This window comes from Panulirus ornatus, chromosome 42 (genome assembly GCF_036320965.1).
Source record: "Panulirus ornatus isolate Po-2019 chromosome 42, ASM3632096v1, whole genome shotgun sequence".
NCBI lineage: Eukaryota > Metazoa > Arthropoda > Malacostraca > Decapoda > Palinuridae > Panulirus > Panulirus ornatus.
The window spans coordinates 28,668,427-28,687,635 of record NC_092265.1 but is presented as its reverse complement, the minus strand read 5'-3'; the positions used below and the strand labels follow the sequence as shown (position 1 = coordinate 28,687,635).

The window sequence follows — 19,209 nt, the reverse complement described above, 5'->3', positions numbered from 1 at the left end:
TATGTAAATATGTTGCTTTAATGTTAAAGAATGAAATATGTCCTGGTTGATATGGCATGATTGTTGATGAAACCGGACAGTTGATTTGGTCCCTAACATTGTGTTTAATGTTACCTATATATGTTATTGTTCATAGTTGTCTGAAGTCGTGCGTACAATACTTTATCCTTGGGAAAAACATGAAAAACAAGTTTTGGATTATTTTCTTTTTTCTTTTTTCAAGCTGAAAACTCACTGTAAAGTTTTCGTCAACAAACAGACAGCCAGAGAGCGCAAGGGTAATTAGTACCACCAGCTGTTGACAACGCGCATAATTAAGCAGCCATTACTCACGCGAGATTACTCCTGCTTTCCTGTCTTTCTTATATAGTCTTTGTATCACTACACACACACACACACACACACACACACACACACACACACACACACACACCATTATATTTCCACTACAAGCTACATTACACTCTCCACTAGAGGCAATTCTGCCCAGCGTACACCCTCTACCGCAACCTGCCATCATCACTATATTGATGTTTCATCTTCACTACACTAGTGCTTCAACTTCACTATGTTAATGTATCATCTAGGATATTAGATCAATGAGGAAACAAGAGTCGACTATATTATTGTGTGGCTTCACTATATTTTTGCAAGTGCTGGTCTATGAAAGTTTACTTCGTCAAGTAAATCATTCATCTCACCAGATCGCAGAAATGACTCACGTCCGCGCTGCCCATCGGTACCCTGGCAAGGAATCCTTCCTTGAATTTTTCGAGGCTCACATCCAGCAAACCGGGGCTGTTAAAGATTGTATAAGCCGAACTGAGCTATATTTGCGATACTGTGAATTCTGCGAAGGGTTCGGGTACGAGAAAGCTGCCGTCCTGAACGTCGGGAGAACACTGGGACGGTGGGGCATCAAGGCAGATCGCAGACTTGGAGGACGCAACGGCCGCCACCAGGAGTACGCCTACACCAGAATTGCCTGGTTGTCCAGCAGTGAGGGCCTGGCCCAGGGAGGAAAGCGGTGCCTTCCAGAATGCCAAAGGCCTTCCAGGAAGAGATCACATCTGGATATCGAACCCGTGCACGAGAGAGTAGTGGTGAAGATCCAGACTCGGCATCAAGATGATGATGACCTGTGCAAAGGCGGACCCAGCGAGGAAACTGGTGTAGTTGACACAGGAGCAGCCGCCATCCCCATCAATGTTTCTTTGGCTCCCACCAAACAACGGGGCAAAGTGATGCCTACCACTGAATTGGTGACCTTGATCCCCTACTTCTATGGGGATGAATCAGGCCTGGTGGATCCCGACGTACTCGTATTGGTCATCGATGAAGACCCTGATGTGTCCGTCGCTGCGACTGGAGGATCAGAAGCACCTGCAGCAGCAGCCGACCCTAAAGCTGAAGCGGCCGTGTTGAAGATTAAAGTCCACACCACCAACATTCATCCCTGAAATTCCTTGAACCTTAAGTTCCCGTCCCTGAGATCGGAGAAGCTTCTCCTCCTCCAGCAGTCGACCCTGTTATACCCGGTCCTCAGAAGACACTTCCTATGGCAAAAGTTCTCATTCAGTTGCAAATTATTGACAAACTATTGTACGAATGAAGCGGTTACCATAAAGGATCAAATCGTTAGGAAAAGTTCCTAACATTTATGAGTCCCATCCATAGGGATGAAAAAAAAAGAAAAATACATCCATTCTGTTGGGTGCCATAAACATGGCACAAATGGACCCTAAGTCGAACTGCTGACCTCCTAGTGGTAGGGTCCGGGCAACTTTGAGGGAACATTAACCTTCAAAGGCTAACAGCAGTCGCACAAAAACAATAAAGATTAATCATTATTAGTCATTTACAATAATCATAGACGATGGTTATAGCCTCGCCCATTTATCATCTCATTCGCTGTGAACGAAATCATAGGCGACTCTGATTGCACCTACATCTATCAGTTTACCTATTCATATAACCTTATATTAGTCTATCTTCCCTGTTCGATGATTTTCTGTATCATGTAAATCTCAGCCATTGAAATGTCCTGAGATCAATGTCGAAGAAGTGAGCAAAAGAATTCTAGTTTGGACAGAAATACTTAGCCCCGTTTTTGCACATTTTCTCACCATTTATCCACCATTCATTCCCCTTAAGGATCTACGAACTATCTTCAGAGTTGTATTACAAATATATGAAACATGTCACCAACTCACTGTTTTGTTCATATTTCTTGCTATATTACATCTGTCAGTTTCTAAATGCAAACCTCGGATGATTATGGCTGTGTCTACACACTCCCGCCATCTGCCCAACCTGGTACATATGATCATTTAATCTCTGACATTTTAATAAATTGTTTCAAAACGACTCCATGAAATGCGAACTTAAAATTCATCCATTTAACTCCCTCATTCATTAACGAACATTTTTAACATCATCATTTGAACGTAAATCTTCCAGCTGCATTATGTCAACAAAGTCCTTTTAGATACGTCATTAGGTTAGGTTAGGTTAGGTTAGGTTAATTAACCTCGTCAATTAAACACTTTGATACTACCATGCAACAGTGAACTTTTATACACCGTCATATTGCAGCTGTTGTATGAAATGCTTCACATAACTAAAGAATTTAAAGTGAATTATTTTAATGATACTCTTGGAACTCTGCACTTTAATATGAACCTTTAAATTCTGACTGTAGAGGTACACATGACCTTTAAATTCCACCAGAGCAATGGAAGTCTGTACAATTAATTTAACTCTGCCACTGAACGCGAACTTTTAAATTTAGCTGGGCGGCCTCTTATTCCCTGGCTGCCATTCATACTTTGTCCTTTTAAACTGTGTGTTTATATCGTTCTCATTCACTCTTAATTTCGATCGTCTCTGATATTTCTGTCGTAAAATTTGTTAATGTTCCCATATTGCTTTAGTTAAGGTTTATGGTTAAACCTAAAGAATCTACAGTGTCTACAGTGACGGAGCCACCTGTATGTTGTACCAGACAACCAGTAATGTATGGTGACTGACGTCTACAGTGACGGAGCCACCTGTATGTTGTACCAGACAACCAGTAATGTATGGTGACTGACGTCTACAGTGACGGAGCCACCTGTATGTTGTACGAGACAACCAGTAATGTAAGGTGACTGACGTCTACAGTGACGGAGCCACCTGTATGTTGTACCAGACAACCAGTAATGTATGGTGACTGACGTCTACAGTGACGGAGCCACCTGTATGTTGTACAGTCATTGATTAAAGTCTAGAAGGTTTGTTGCCGAGCTCACGCCTCTCGCATTCGAATCATGATGGTATCGGAACTCTTGTGAATCATGATGGTATGGGAACTGTTATGAATCATGATGGTATGGGAACCGTTATGAATCATGATGGTATCGGAGCCGTTGTGAATCATGATGGTATGGGAACCGTTGTGAATCATGATGGTATGGGAACCGTTGTGAATCATGATGGTATGGGAACCGTTATGAATCATGATGGTATGGGAACCGTTATGAATCATGATGGTATGGGAACCGTTATGAATCATGATGGTATGGGAACCGTTATGAATCATGATGGTATGGGAACCGTTATGAATCATGATGGTATGGGAACCGTTATGAATCCTGATGGTATCGGAGCCGTTGTGAATCCTGATGGTATCGGAGCCGTTGTGAATCATGATGGTATGGGAACCGTTGTGAATCATGATGGTATGGGAACCGTTATGAATCATGATGGTATGGGAACCGTTATGAATCATGATGGTATGGGAACCGTTATGAATCATGATGGTATGGGAACCGTTATGAATCATGATGGTATGGGAACCGTTATGAATCATGATGGTATGGGAACCGTTATGAATCATGATGGTATGGGAACCGTTATGAATCATGATGGTATGGGAACCGTTATGAATCATGATGGTATGGGAACCGTTATGAATCATGATGGTATGGGAACCGTTATGAATCATGATGGTATGGGAACCGTTATGAATCATGATGGTATGGGAACCGTTATGAATCATGATGGTATGGGAACCGTTATGAATCATGATGGTATGGGAACCGTTATGAATCATGATGGTATGGGAACCGTTATGAATCATGATGGTATGGGAACCGTTATGAATCATGATGGTATGGGAACCGTTATGAATCATGATGGTATGGGAACCGTTATGAATCATGATGGTATGGGAACCGTTATGAATCATGATGGTATGGGAACCGTTATGAATCATGATGGTATGGGAACCGTTATGAATCATGATGGTATGACCGTTATGAATCATGATGGTATGGGAACCGTTATGAATCATGATGGTATGGGAACCGTTATGAATCATGATGGTATGGGAACCGTTATGAATCATGATGGTATGGGAACCGTTATGAATCATGATGGTATGGGAACCGTTATGAATCATGATGGTATGGGAACCGTTATGAATCATGATGGTATGGGAACCGTTATGAATCATGATGGTATGGGAACCGTTATGAATCATGATGGTATGGGAACCGTTATGAATCATGATGGTATGGGAACCGTTATGAATCATGATGGTATGGGAACCGTTATGAATCATGATGGTATGGGAACCGTTATGAATCATGATGGTATGGGAACCGTTATGAATCATGATGGTATGGGAACCGTTATGAATCATGATGGTATGGGAACCGTTATGAATCATGATGGTATGGGAACCGTTATGAATCATGATGGTATGGGAACCGTTATGAATCATGATGGTATGGGAACCGTTATGAATCATGATGGTATGGGAACCGTTATGAATCATGATGGTATGGGAACCGTTATGAATCATGATGGTATGGGAACCGTTATGAATCATGATGGTATGGGAACCGTTATGAATCATGATGGTATGGGAACCGTTATGAATCATGATGGTATGGGAACCGTTATGAATCATGATGGTATGGGAACCGTTATGAATCATGATGGTATGGGAACCGTTATGAATCATGATGGTATGGGAACCGTTATGAATCATGATGGTATGGGAACCGTTATGAATCATGATGGTATGGGAACCGTTATGAATCATGATGGTATGGGAACCGTTATGAATCATGATGGTATGGGAACCGTTATGAATCATGATGGTATGGGAACCGTTATGAATCATGATGGTATGGGAACCGTTATGAATCATGATGGTATGGGAACCGTTATGAATCATGATGGTATGGGAACCGTTATGAATCATGATGGTATGGGAACCGTTATGAATCATGATGGTATGGGAACCGTTATGAATCATGATGGTATGGGAACCGTTATGAATCATGATGGTATGGGAACCGTTATGAATCATGATGGTATGGGAACCGTTGTGAATCATGATGGTATGGGAACCGTTATGAATCATGATGGTATGGGAACCGTTATGAATCATGATGGTATGGGAACCGTTATGAATCATGATGGTATGGGAACCGTTATGAATCATGATGGTATGGGAACCGTTATGAATCATGATGGTATGGGAACCGTTATGAATCATGATGGTATGGGAACCGTTATGAATCATGATGGTATGGGAACCGTTATGAATCATGATGGTATCGGAACCGTTATGAATCATGATGGTATGGGAACCGTTGTGAATCATGATGGTATGGGAACCGTTATGAATCATGATGGTATGGGAACCGTTATGAATCATGATGGTATGGGAACCGTTATGAATCATGATGGTATGGGAACCGTTATGAATCATGATGGTATGGGAACCGTTATGAATCATGATGGTATGGGAACCGTTATGAATCATGATGGTATGGGAACCGTTATGAATCATGATGGTATGGGAACCGTTATGAATCATGATGGTATGGGAACCGTTATGAATCATGATGGTATGGGAACCGTTATGAATCATGATGGTATGGGAACCGTTATGAATCATGATGGTATGGGAACCGTTATGAATCATGATGGTATGGGAACCGTTATGAATCATGATGGTATGGGAACCGTTATGAATCATGATGGTATGGGAACCGTTATGAATCATGATGGTATGGGAACCGTTATGAATCATGATGGTATGGGAACCGTTATGAATCATGATGGTATGGGAACCGTTATGAATCATGATGGTATGGGAACCGTTGTGAATCATGATGGTATGGGAACCGTTATGAATCATGATGGTATGGGAACCGTTATGAATCATGATGGTATGGGAACCGTTATGAATCATGATGGTATTGTAACCGTTATGAATCATGATGGTATGGGAACCGTTATGAATCATGATGGTATGGGAACCGTTATGAATCATGATGGTATGGGAACCGTTATGAATCATGATGGTATGGGAACCGTTATGAATCATGATGGTATGGGAACCGTTATGAATCATGATGGTATGGGAACCGTTATGAATCATGATGGTATGGGAACCGTTATGAATCATGATGGTATGGGAACCGTTGTGAATCTCGTACCTATGATTCATAGTGAGTGAACCCAGGTGCCTCGGTGTGGTAACATAGCTGTTCTGGTGAGGGTGGAGGTGGCGGGTACGGACTTAACAGTGAATTATCACCCATGGCATCATTTTGGACGGGTTTAATGACGTTCAGTCACAACTGCCACACTTGTTTGGTGCTTAATACTCATTTAGATCACGATTTTGGGTTGTTTCCAGCCTATCTATTTTCCAGATTATATTGTTATAATGGCCACTACCTGGACACAGAGTGTCACATAATGAAATAATTGTTAAGGGTTAGATTAGGAACAGAAAAACTTGGCAACTTGAGCTTGACTATTTATGTGCTACTCTGCCGCCCGCAGTCATGTTGGCAACGCTGGCGACTCCACTTCCCCCCTGGCCGGCTGGGGGGCTCCAATCTGCCAATATCAAATGTCAATCTTTTTTTTTCGCTCTGGATATTTGTTTTTGTCTCCTACTTGTCATCTTAAATAATCAACATTATGTAGATGTTCACCGCAATATAATGATACTGTGTACGCACTGATATAAAACTGATACAGTATCGATTTAAATATCAACGATACAATTGACGGTCAAAATAGCAACAACCAATGAGGTGTGCGTGTCAGGTAGCCGGCCTGGAGGGAAGTGGAGTCGGCCGGTTATGGTAGTAGTGTTGCCAACATGACTGCGGTATAGCTATAGGTAATGATAGACTTTACGTTTGTCTTACACAACAACACAGAGCCGGGCCCCCGGGGAACTGAGTGAGTCTTTACCTTTCCAAGGTTTCTGGGAATCGAGACTAAACACTGAAGACTGAGTTTATATCTCTCATACATCAGTATTATAAGGATCCGTTATACTGCTTCCAGCAGAGAGAGAGAGAGAGAGAGAGAGAGAGAGAGAGAGAGAGAGAGAGAGAGAACCTGATGGGGTTGTGTGGTTAGAATACCATACAGGACGGACAGGAACATTAGTTTATTGCAGTAACATAACAGATTAACCTTAATTACATTTAATGTGACCTTCATCCCCCAGCCACGGCCATCAACAACTTGGTGAATCCTTGTGGCAACACAATGGACGAAGTTTGTGCAGACACTGGGGGCGGCGACGAAGGCTGTACCATACCTCGCGTGCAGTGTCCATGATGTCTTGTTGGTTCCTGGCCTCACTCACCCTCCATTCCCGGCTCATAATTGCCCACAGCTTCTCTGTAGGGATCATGTCACACCCTTCGTGGGCCAGTCCAAGACTTGGATTTCCATGTGGGCACTAGACCACCACACATTGCTCTACTGGTGTGTATTGAGCACTTATCCTGCACCAGCTGGATGACATTTGACTGTGGGACGGTCATGGTGCGAACAGGAGGATGAAGAACATCTAATATTTCACTGTATTGCTGGCTGTTACAGCGACCTTACCAGCTGGCCAGGCCCAGGTTTCCACCTCCATCCCCAACATGACCCTTGCACTCTGCCTCAGTGTTGAAGCTGGCAGATATGTTCAGAACTGTAACGGGTATTGTGAGGGCGCCTCCAGCACAGTCTTGAACCTACCTCAACAGAGAACATTTTTCATATGTAAACATGATCACGTCTTCCCAGTCACCTTCTCCCACTCCTAAATGTTGTAGGGCAGATCCCAGGCGCCCGTGCTTGCCTGTGTGCTTGGTTCAGTTGCTCTTCCTCAGCAGGAGTGTGGCAGTGTAGGTGTTGTTCCTGGAGACGGCGTCTGGTGATGCCTGCATGACACTGCGGCTGTGGCTGACGTGGACAGCTGACCTCATGGGTCTGTCCCGCACGACCTGCTCCAGCCGTTCATCCTCCTCACACGTCCTGCACGACCTGCTCCAGCCGTTCATCCTCCTCACACGTCCTGCACGACCTGATCCAGCCGTTCATCCTCCTCACACGTCCTGCACAACCTGTCCCATCCGTTCATCCTGCTCACACGTCCTGCACGACCTGATCCAGCCGTTCATCCTCCTCACACGTCCTGCACGACCTGCTCCAGCCGTTCATCCTGCTCACACGTCCTGCACGACCTGATCCAGCCGTTCATCCTCCTCACACGTCCTGCACGACCTGCTCCAGCCGTTCATCCTCCTCACACGTCCTGCACGACCTGCTCCAGCCGTTCATCCTCCTCACACGTCCTGCACAACCTGTCCCATCCGTTCATCCTCTTCACACGTCCTGCACGACCTGCTCCAGCCGTTCATCCTCCTCACACGTCCTGCACGACCTGTCCCATCCGTTCATCCTCTTCACACGTCCTGCACGACCTGCTCCAGCCGTTCATCCTCCTCACACGTCCTGCACGACCTGCTCCAGCCGTTCATCCTCCTCACACGTCCTGCACAACCTGTCCCATCCGTTCATCCTCTTCACACGTCCTGCACGACCTGCTCCAGCCGTTCATCCTCCTCACACGTCCTGCACGACCTGCTCCAGCCGTTCATCCTCCTCACGCGTCCTGCACCGGGGTCGTCCGCTTGGTGGTCTGGTGCGAGCCGACCTCTCCTACTGCCATCTTATCCACCTCGCTGCTCTCTGAGGAGGCCGTGTGGGGCAGCAGCAGTTCTGGCCACTGGTGTCCTAAGCAATGACTATATACACCATGATAGGAAAGCCACTGCTCCAACCAATACAAAAATGGATGACCAAAATACGTGTTGGCAACTTTGTGGGTCTCTCTCTCTCACGCCTTCTATAGTCATGACGCATAACCTTATTCTTCATGGGTCACTAATATAAATCTTTATTAAATACAAACGGCAGTATATAGTTTCACTCATCCTGATGTTATGTAGTTGTCATGTTTATCTCACCTTCAGATTTTCTCCTAGTACACATATGGTCAATAACAGGAGTAAAAGTTCTTATACTTCCCTTCATTCAACTGACGTAGCAGAAATTTAACCTATTTGCTTTTCTTCCAATTTGCTTTATCATTTATCAGTTAATAATAGTATATACATTTTCATCATCCTGATGTTATGTAAGATATTTTGATCACAACTGTCTGTTCTCCGTGTATCATCTTGTATGTGGTTGCTCAGTAACATGATCATAATCATTTTTCGCTCATCCGCAATCTATGTATTGGATATTTCTTTCTATTTTCTCACAATTTCTCTTCTCTTTCAAATATTTCTTAATTATCTAATAGATCAACAACAGGTACACATTTATCTAATATAGTGCAAATAAGAGCATGTTAAACACACAGACCTTTCCAATCACCAGTATATAAATAGGATTTGCCGTCGCCATCTGCATGAATGATGCATAACAAAGATTAGCTTTGATGTATGATATAGCATTGCACATAAGCAGTGCAGACATATACACCTACGCTGTAAGTTTCACAATCCTGCACCTACTGAACACCTTACAAAACAGGAAGATCTTGTTTCTGTTGGGAGGATGTCATCTGTCCAGTAACATAATTTCTTGATACAAAATGATAACTGCAGCAGACGTTGTAGCTTGTGTGTAACTTGTCTACACTCACATTCATAATATGAGGCACACAGTCTGCCACATGATACACTTGCACAAACAATGATCACAATAGGGAATTCTTCCAAATTAAGAGAAGTTTACAAATACGGGGCATGGCGCCCCTGCTCATTGTCAACTCTATTATTGTTACGATTCATTAGGAATGAGTGAGAATGAGGGGGGGGTATAATCCTCATAAGTCAAAATCGTTATCATTGACAAGAAAACAAATGTAAACACTACACAGTAAATACGCTTATAAAGCGTGTGAAAAATAGTGTATCGTGTATGGCAACAACGTCACAAAATATATCACACTCATACATGCACAATTTACTTGTTTTTCATTATTTTTTCAAAGAAATAGTGAGCGTATATTTTTGTAAATGTTAAACAGTTATTTGTGAAATCAAGGCCATTGCTACGATGCAAAGGTAAGCAAGAAACAGTTGTTTACTTACGGGCAAAATGATCTGGTGACGGTTGATGGCAACGCTAAGTCTAGGGCCCGGCAGTGGAAGCAGCGCATCGTCCGAAAACATTACCATGGCTTTACTTAGCAGATTTATGGTCATAATCATATTCTATTTTTCTTAGTATTATACTTTCCTCGTTATTTTCACAATTAGATATTTTTTGTTTTATAACTGAATATCAGACGTGATCAATCATGTAGTTTTGTCCATTGTATTGCCAGAGCGGAGTTCGGACACATGGCAGTGCGAGATATCAGTTGTGGTTTATTCTTAACAACACACCTGAATAAACCGAGTATAGTGTCTTGTAGATCAGGCAGGTACTGCCGCCCGTTACACATGACAATATCATCATCATCATCATCATATAAGGCTGCACCTCACTATTATTGACCTGATATATCTGTATGTTAACCTTACTTGTCAACAACAACATTAAACAACTCCTGCAGTTATGAAGAATGAGTGACATTTCCTATTTCTTGTGAGACATAAATTAAGTTTCATAAATCCCGTAGATTCAAGATGGATCGTCTTATTATAATAGGAAAATATTCCTTCATCTAATGCGACAAGAAAATGATATATGTTTCATTTAAGAGTTTAATGTCATCTTCAAGGTAAGTCCATCCATGATGGACTGTAGAATTTCCATCGTTTGAGTGAGCCTATGTTGATAATACCTGCAGAAAACTAGGAGTGAATCTGCTTGTAATGTCCAGGTCAATCCAATGGTCCATTATGGCAAGGTCAACACAATGTGGTCAAGTGACTCATTACTGGACTCACATCTAAGCCTCACCAGCTAAGGTTATCCCAAGCCTTTCTCTCGTGTCCTGCCTAACTCCCATCCCATGACCCACCCACTCTCTCTCTCTCTCTCTCTCTCTCTCTCTCTCTCTCTCTCTCTCTCTCTCTCTCTCTCTCGTGCATCCAACTTAACCCTCAACCCAAGCTTCTTTCTCAAGACCAGCCTCTCTCTCATCTTACCAATATCGCTCTCATTCCAAGATTTTCTCACGTCCAGCCTCGCTCTCATCACCTGCCTCTTTCATTCTTGTAAACTTTCACTTTCAGCCCAAGTCTTCCTCCGGTGCCCAGCCTCTCTCTCTCACCATCTCTTTCTCATCCTCTCCCACATCCCACGTCTCTCTCCCGTGTCCACACTAATTCTCATCTCAAGCCTCTCTCTCCTGTCCAGCCTGACTCTCGTCCCAAGCCTCTCTCTCCTGTCCAGCCTGACTCTCGTCCCAAGCCTCTCTCTCATGTCCTGCCTGACTCTCTTCACAAGCCTCTCTCTCTCTCTCTCTCTCTCTCTCTCTCTCTCTCTCTCTCTCTCTCTCTCTCCAGTATGGAATAATTCAGTTAATCAGTTATGATAACGCAGTGGTATATCATGCTACCTTCTCAACCACTGGCCAGGTAATATACCAACATTGATTAACCCATGTCACCTGCTTTGTGAGAGTAAGTAAGATTTATAATATCATTCTTCAACATTAGGAATAATATAGTCATGGTAAGTCGGGAGGCTGGAGCTTAAGTTTATCCTTACTATTGTCTTTATAACAGAAAGTGAAGGGATGCATGTCCTTGGTGATGGGATGTATGACATATTCATGTTCATTCTACCTTGTGTCCAGCTTCTCTTATCATAAGATTACGTCTCATTCACAGCGTCATTCTCATCCCATGCTTCTCTCATTCATAACCTTTTTCACATCCCAAGCCTCTAACGCCTGTCCTGCCTTTCTCATATAAAGTCTCTCTCTTTCACATCATCACTTTCCTGACAAACATATCTCATGTTCAGACTCCCTCATCTCAAGCCTCTCTCACCTCTAAAGCCTCTCTCTTGTACCACTTCTTTCATCCAAAGTCACTCCATCTTTCACAACCGTACCCTCATCCCAGGTCAGTCTCTCTGGTACAACCCTACACTCATCCCAAGCCTCTCTCTCTGGTACAACCCAACCCTCATCCCAGGTCTCTATCTCTGGTACAACCCAACCCTCATCCCAAGCCTCTCTCTCTGGTACAACCCAACCCTCATCCCAGGTCTCTCTCTGGTACAACCCAACCCTCATCCCAAGCCTCTCTCTCTGGTACAACCCAACCCTCATCCCAAGCCTCTCTCTCTGGTACAACCCAACCCTCATCCCAGGTCTCTCTCTCTGGTACAACCCAACCCTCATCCCAAGCCTCTCTCTCTGGTACAACCCAACCCTCATCCCAGGTCTCTCTCTCTGGTACAACCCAACCCTCATCCCAGGTCTCTCTGTTACAACACAACCCTCATCCCAGGTGTCTCTCTCTGGTACAACCCAACCCTCATCACAGGTCTCTCTCTCTGGTACAACCCAACCCTCATTCCAAGCCTCTCTCTCTGGTACAACCCAACCCTCATTCCAAGCCTCTCTCTCTGGTACAACCCAACCCTCATCCCAAGCCTCTCTCTCTGGTACAACCCAACCCTCATCCCAGGTCTCTCTGGTATAACACAACCCTCATCCCATGTGTCTCTCTCTGGTACAACCCAACCCTCATCCCAGGTCTCTCTGGTACAACCCAACCCTCATTCCAAGCCTCTCTCTCTGGTACAACCCAACCCTCATCCAAGGCCTCTCTCTCTGGTACAACCCAACCCTCATCCCAAGCCTCTCTCTCTGGTACAACCAGACCCTCATCCCAGGTCTCTCTCTCTGGTACAACCCAACCCTCATCCCAAGCCTCTCTCTCTGGTACAACCCAACCCTCATCCCAGGTCTCTCTGGTACAACTCAACCTTCATCCCAAGCCTCTCTCTCTGGTACAACCCAACCCTCATCCCAGGTCTCTCTGGTACAACCCAACCCTCATCCCAGGCCTCTCTCTCTGGTACAACCCAACCCTCATCCCAGGTCTCTCTCTCTGGTACAACCCAACCCTCATCCCAGGTCTCTCTCTCTGGTACAACCCAACCCTCATCCCAGGCCTCTCTCTCTGGTACAACCCAACCCTCATCCCAGGTCTCTCTCTCTGGTACAACCAGATCCTCATCCCAGGTCTCTCTGGTACAACCCAACCCTCATCCCAGGCCTCTCTCTCTGGTACAACCCAACCCTCATCCCAGGTCTCTCTCTCTGGTACAACCAGATCCTCATCCCAGGCCTCTCTCTCTGGTACAACCCAACCCTCATCCCAGATCTCTCTTTCTCTGGTACAACCCAACCGTCATCCCAGGTCTCTCTGGTACAACCCAACCCTCATCCCAAGCCTCTCTCTCTGGTACAACCCAACCCTCATCCCAAGCCTCTCTCTCTGGTACAACCCAACCCTCATTCCAGGTCTCTCTCTCTGGTACAACCCAACCCTCATCCCAGGTCTCTCTCTCTCTGGTACAACCCAACCCTCATCCCAGATCTTTCTCTCTCTGGTACAACCCAACCCTCATCCCAGGTCTCTCTGGTACAACCCAACCCTCATCCCAGGTCTCTCTCTCTGGTACAACCCAACCCTCATCCCAGATCTCTCTCTCTCTCTGGTACAACGCAACCTTCATCCCAGGTCTCTCTGGTACAACCCAACCCTCATCCCAGGTCTCTCTCTCTGGTACAACCCAACACTCATCCCAGGCCTCTCTCTCTGGTACAACCCAACCCTCATCCCAGGGCTCTCTCTCCGGTACAACCCACCCTTCACCCCAAGCCTCTCTCTCTGGTACAACCCACCCTTCATCCCAAGCCTCTCTCTCTGGTACAACCCAACCCTCATCCTAAGCCTCTCTTTCCTTCAAAGCCTCACTCTCCTGCCAAGCCTCTCTCTCATTCCCAGCTTCTCTCATCCTAAGCCACTCTCTCCTTCAAAGCCTCACTCTCCGGCCAAACATCTTGTGTTCAGCCTCTCTCATCCCGAGCCTTTCTCTCCTACAAAGCCTCACTCTCATCCCAGGCCTCCCTCTCCCTCCCTCTACACCAGCAGTATTTAAACATTTTCAGCGTTGCAGGTCCACATGAATTTGGGGAAGAATTAGAGAAATTATGGAACTCTTTATAATGTGTTCCATTATCACAATGTTGCTTGAAATCTTACAATTGCACGTGCCGGGCTACCACAATAACCGCCACCTGATTGCCACTCTCCTGGAGGAGGAGGAAGAAGACGATGTTGTGATAGTAAACATCACATGATGCATCACTAATGGTCATAAGATCAAACATTATGGCTACACATCCCGACAATCACCAGACTGTGTGTGGCACAGCACGAAGGACGGAGTCGCCCGCCAGTCTTGTACGAAGCACAATACAATATCTCACTACTTCCTGCCGCTTTCAATACTTTTTATCAGTCAAGATACTCACACTACGTAAGTACGTACACTGTTCTATTATCCTTTATACATCTTCACTACTGGCGTTTTCGACCTTATCTGAATGAGTCAGACCAAATGGTTATCAAGGAAACAGAATACATAACACTTGTCCACTGTCTTTGTCTTTCATACTTTATCTTTCATACTTGCTTGCCATTATTACACGAAAGTCCACTTGGGAACTTATCGTGTTTCATTTTCTCCGTGGACTCATAGGAATATATATATATATATATATATATATATATATATATATATATATATATATATATACATATATATATATATATATATATATATATATACGAACTCTCATGAAACATACAAACTTCCAACAGCCAGGATCGAACCCGGGACCCCTGTGCAACGGGCGGGAGAGCTACCGCTAGGCTATGATCGCCCCTGATACGGAAATAACTATTCGAATACTATGTACTCGAATGCCTTTGACCTGAAATGTAAGTTCAAGCTAGTAGGCCGACCCTGCACTTAGCTTGATTCCTTTTGTGTTCAATATATTCTTCTTCACTACATCTCCTCTCCGTAATACCTTTATCTTCACTATGCAAGGCTTATATTAATCTTCACTACAACCCCATCTTCATACGACCTTATCTTGACTAAGGTGGTTTCAAGAAAGGCTCTAGATTTTACCCGCTCACACAAACAACGTACTTACACGGGACCCCACGAGTGTAAAACTCCCTCCTAATACAGTGCAAATAGATGATTACACACACCTACACACACCACCACCACTAATAATACACAGAGAAATAGCCTTTTCGGTCGGCTTTGGATCCGTCCTTGAACGTAGTTTGGAGGATTTGGGGGATCAGGTCAATAAGGTTAAGTTCACTACAACCTCATATTCACTAACGTGTATCTTCATTACTAGTATATTTTCACTAAATAATATCTTCACTATACCCTCTTCTTCACTACACTGTTATTTCTACCATACCATCATCATTGCACTCCCTAATGTTCACTAAGAATAGTTCTTATCTTCATTACATAATCATTTTGAACAAACTTCACTCTTTACTAACCCTTATCTCTACTACATTCGTATCTTCACTACATTCTTTTCTTCACCACAACCTATCTTGACAATATCCTTATCATCACTATGCTCTTCCTCGCTACACTCTCATCTTAACATCATCCTTCTGTTTACCGAACTTAGTTCAAAGTCTGACTTGAACGTAGCTTTGGAAAGTTTGTGTTCCTCATTGTGTTACCTCCTTATTATCATTGTAAAGGCAATTGTCACTATTCCCTAACTAAACCCTCATCGTCACTACACTCTCATCATTATCATTACTTCTTGATGTTCAATACAAAATCTCAACATATGTATTTATCTTCACTACAGAATAATTTTCATTGCACCTTTATCTTCATTACTCCTTGTTTCAGCTATATCCGTATCTTCTATTCATTCTTATATCTTATATTAGTTACATCTTTACAATATCTTTATATCTTCTCTGTTCCGTCTTTTGGAAAATTGAAAATGAGAGGGAAGGATTTCCAGCCTCCCGCTCCCTCCCCTTTTAGTCGCCTTGTACGACACGCAGAGAATATGAGGCAAGTATTCTTTCTTCCCTATCACCAGGGATAACAGCATCTGGTGTTCCCAGACGGTCACCCATCCAAGTACTAACCAGACCCAACGCTGCTTAACTTCCCTGATCGGACGATATATGCATATATATATATATATATATATATATATATATATATATATATATATATATGTACAAGACTGAAAACAATGAATTTCCCAAATAAAAAATGGAGGCGCCGGGGTTTGAACCCGGGTCCTCTCGCATGCCAAGCGAGCGCTCTACCACTGAGCTACGCCCCCAAGAACATATTTTGTGACATAGTATTATATAAAGCACTGAGATTACCACGGCAAAATACTGTTTGACCGACCGTTGCCGACTAGCCGGCAAAATAACCATAGGGTAAATCTCCATGTTGCTGTCGTGTTTTCCTCTCAATTTTCCAAGAAGAATTGAGTTTTACTTTTTTATTGTCGTTGCAATAGACTGGAACTAAGCAATAGACTGGAACTAAGCAATAGACTGGAACTAAGCTGACCTGGTATGAGGTCAGAGCCCTCATTATCATCCCTGCTAACTACCGGAAGCAGATTAAGTCGTTCCACAACCGATGTCCGGCCCATGTTAACTCTGATGTGCCCAGCAGTTGGAGGAGGATCGCCAGAAGCTTCTGGAAGATTTCAAGGACGTCTTGGTGGACCTGACCCTTTCAGATAAGGTCTAAAACCCCAATTTATTGTGAAGATCTTCACTATAACGTTGGACGAACATACTGAATGTTGCACACATGTGATGCGGACAAAATGAAAAAAGAAAAAGACAAAAAATATGTCTGGTGTGGGTCTCGAACCCACGACCTTGAGTGTGTGAGACTCACGCTCTACCACTGAGCTAACCAGACAATAGAAAAATACGTCTGTTTCTTCAATTTGAATTAATGAAAATCTTTGCTAGGCAGCGTTTAGAAAAGAGAGATGTCTTTGACGAAATTTACTTGCTTAGCTTGTTCTTCTGTTCCTCATTATCGAAAGTAAACATACTGAAGGATATATATATATATATATATATATATATATATATATATATATATATATATATATATATATATATATTATCCCTGGGGATAGGGGAGAAAGAATACTTCCCACGTATTCCCTGCGTGTCGTGGAAGGCGACTGAAAGGGGAGGGAGCGGGGGGCTGGAAATCCTCCCCTCTCACTTTTTTTTTTAATTTTCCAAAAGAGGGAACAGAGAGGGGGCCCAGGTGAGGATGTTCCCTCAGGGGCCCAGTCCTCTGTTCTCAGCGCTACCTCGCTAATGCGGGAAATGGCGAATAGTATGAAAGAAAGAAAATATATATATATATATATACATACGAACAAAGTGCATATGAATGCGCACCTTCATAGAACATACAAACCTCCAACAGCCAGGATTGAACCCGAGACCCTTGTGTAAGAGGAGGGAATGCTACCGATAGGCTCATGGCCTAGCGGTAGCATTCCCGCCTGTTGCACAGGGGTCCCGGGTTAGATCCTGGCTGTTGGAGGTTTGTATGTGATATATATATATATATATATATATATATATATATATATATATATATATATATATATATATATATATATATATGTTGATCCCTGGGGATAGGGGACAAAGAATAGTTCCCACGTATTCACTGCGTGTCGTAGAAGGCGACTAAAAGGGGAGGGAGCGGGGTCTGGAAATCCTCCCCTCTCATTATCTTTTTTTAATTTTCCAAAAGAAGGAACAGAGAAGGGGGCCAGGTGAAGATATTCCCTCAAAGGCCCAGTTCTCTGTTCTTAACGCTACCTCGCTAACGCGGGAAATGGCGAATAGTTTGAAGGAAAAAAATATATATATATATATATATATATATATATATATATATATATATATATATATATATTTTTTTTTTTTTTTTTTTTTTTTATACTTTGTCGCTGTCTCCCGCGTTTGCGAGGTAGCGCAAGGAAACAGACAAAAGAAATGGCCCAACCCCCCCCCCATACACATGTACATACACACGTCCACACACGCAAATATACATACCTACACAGCTTTCCATGGTTTACCCCAGACGCTTCACATGCCTTGATTCAATCCACTGACAGCACGTCAACCCCTGTATACCACATGACTCCAATTCACTCTATTCCTTGCCCTCCTTTCACCCTCCTGCATGTTCAGGCCCCGATCACACAAAATCTTTTTCACTCCATCTTTCCACCTCCAATTTGGTCTCCCTCTTCTCCTCGTTCCCTCCACCTCCGACACATATATCCTCTTGGTCAATCTCTCCTCACTCATTCTCTCCATGTGCCCAAACCATTTCAAAACACCCTCTTCTGCTCTCTCAACCACGCTCTTTTTATTTCCACACATCTCTCTTACCCTTACGTTACTTACTCGATCAAACCACCTCACACCACACATTGTCCTCAAACATCTCATTTCCAGCACATCCATCCTCCTGCGCACATCTCTATCCATAGCCCACGCCTCACAACCATACAACATTGTTGGAACCACTATTCCCTCAAACATACCCATTTTCGCTTTCCGAGATAATGTTCTCGACTTCCACACATTTTTCAAGGCTCCCAAAATTTTCGCCCCCTCCTCCACCCTATGATCCACTTCCGCTTCCATGGTTCCATCCGCTGACAGATCCACTCCCAGATATCTAAAACACTTCACTTCCTCCAGTTTTTCTCCATTCAAACTCACCTCCCAATTGACTTGACCCTCACCCCTACTGTACCTAATAACCTTGCTC

General features: G+C 43.7%; 2 non-coding genes across 2 annotated transcripts; both read right to left on the bottom strand.

The window, feature by feature from the left end:
* Positions 1–16,636: 16,636 nt before the first annotated feature.
* TRNAA-GGC (transfer RNA alanine (anticodon GGC)) lies at positions 16,637–16,708 on the bottom strand. The gene has a single exon. It is a non-coding gene; the product is annotated as a tRNA-Ala (tRNA).
* A 530-nt stretch (positions 16,709–17,238) lies between these two features.
* TRNAV-CAC (transfer RNA valine (anticodon CAC)) lies at positions 17,239–17,310 on the bottom strand. Its single transcript has one exon. It is a non-coding gene; the product is annotated as a tRNA-Val (tRNA).
* Between the last annotated feature and the right edge of the window lie 1,899 nt (positions 17,311–19,209).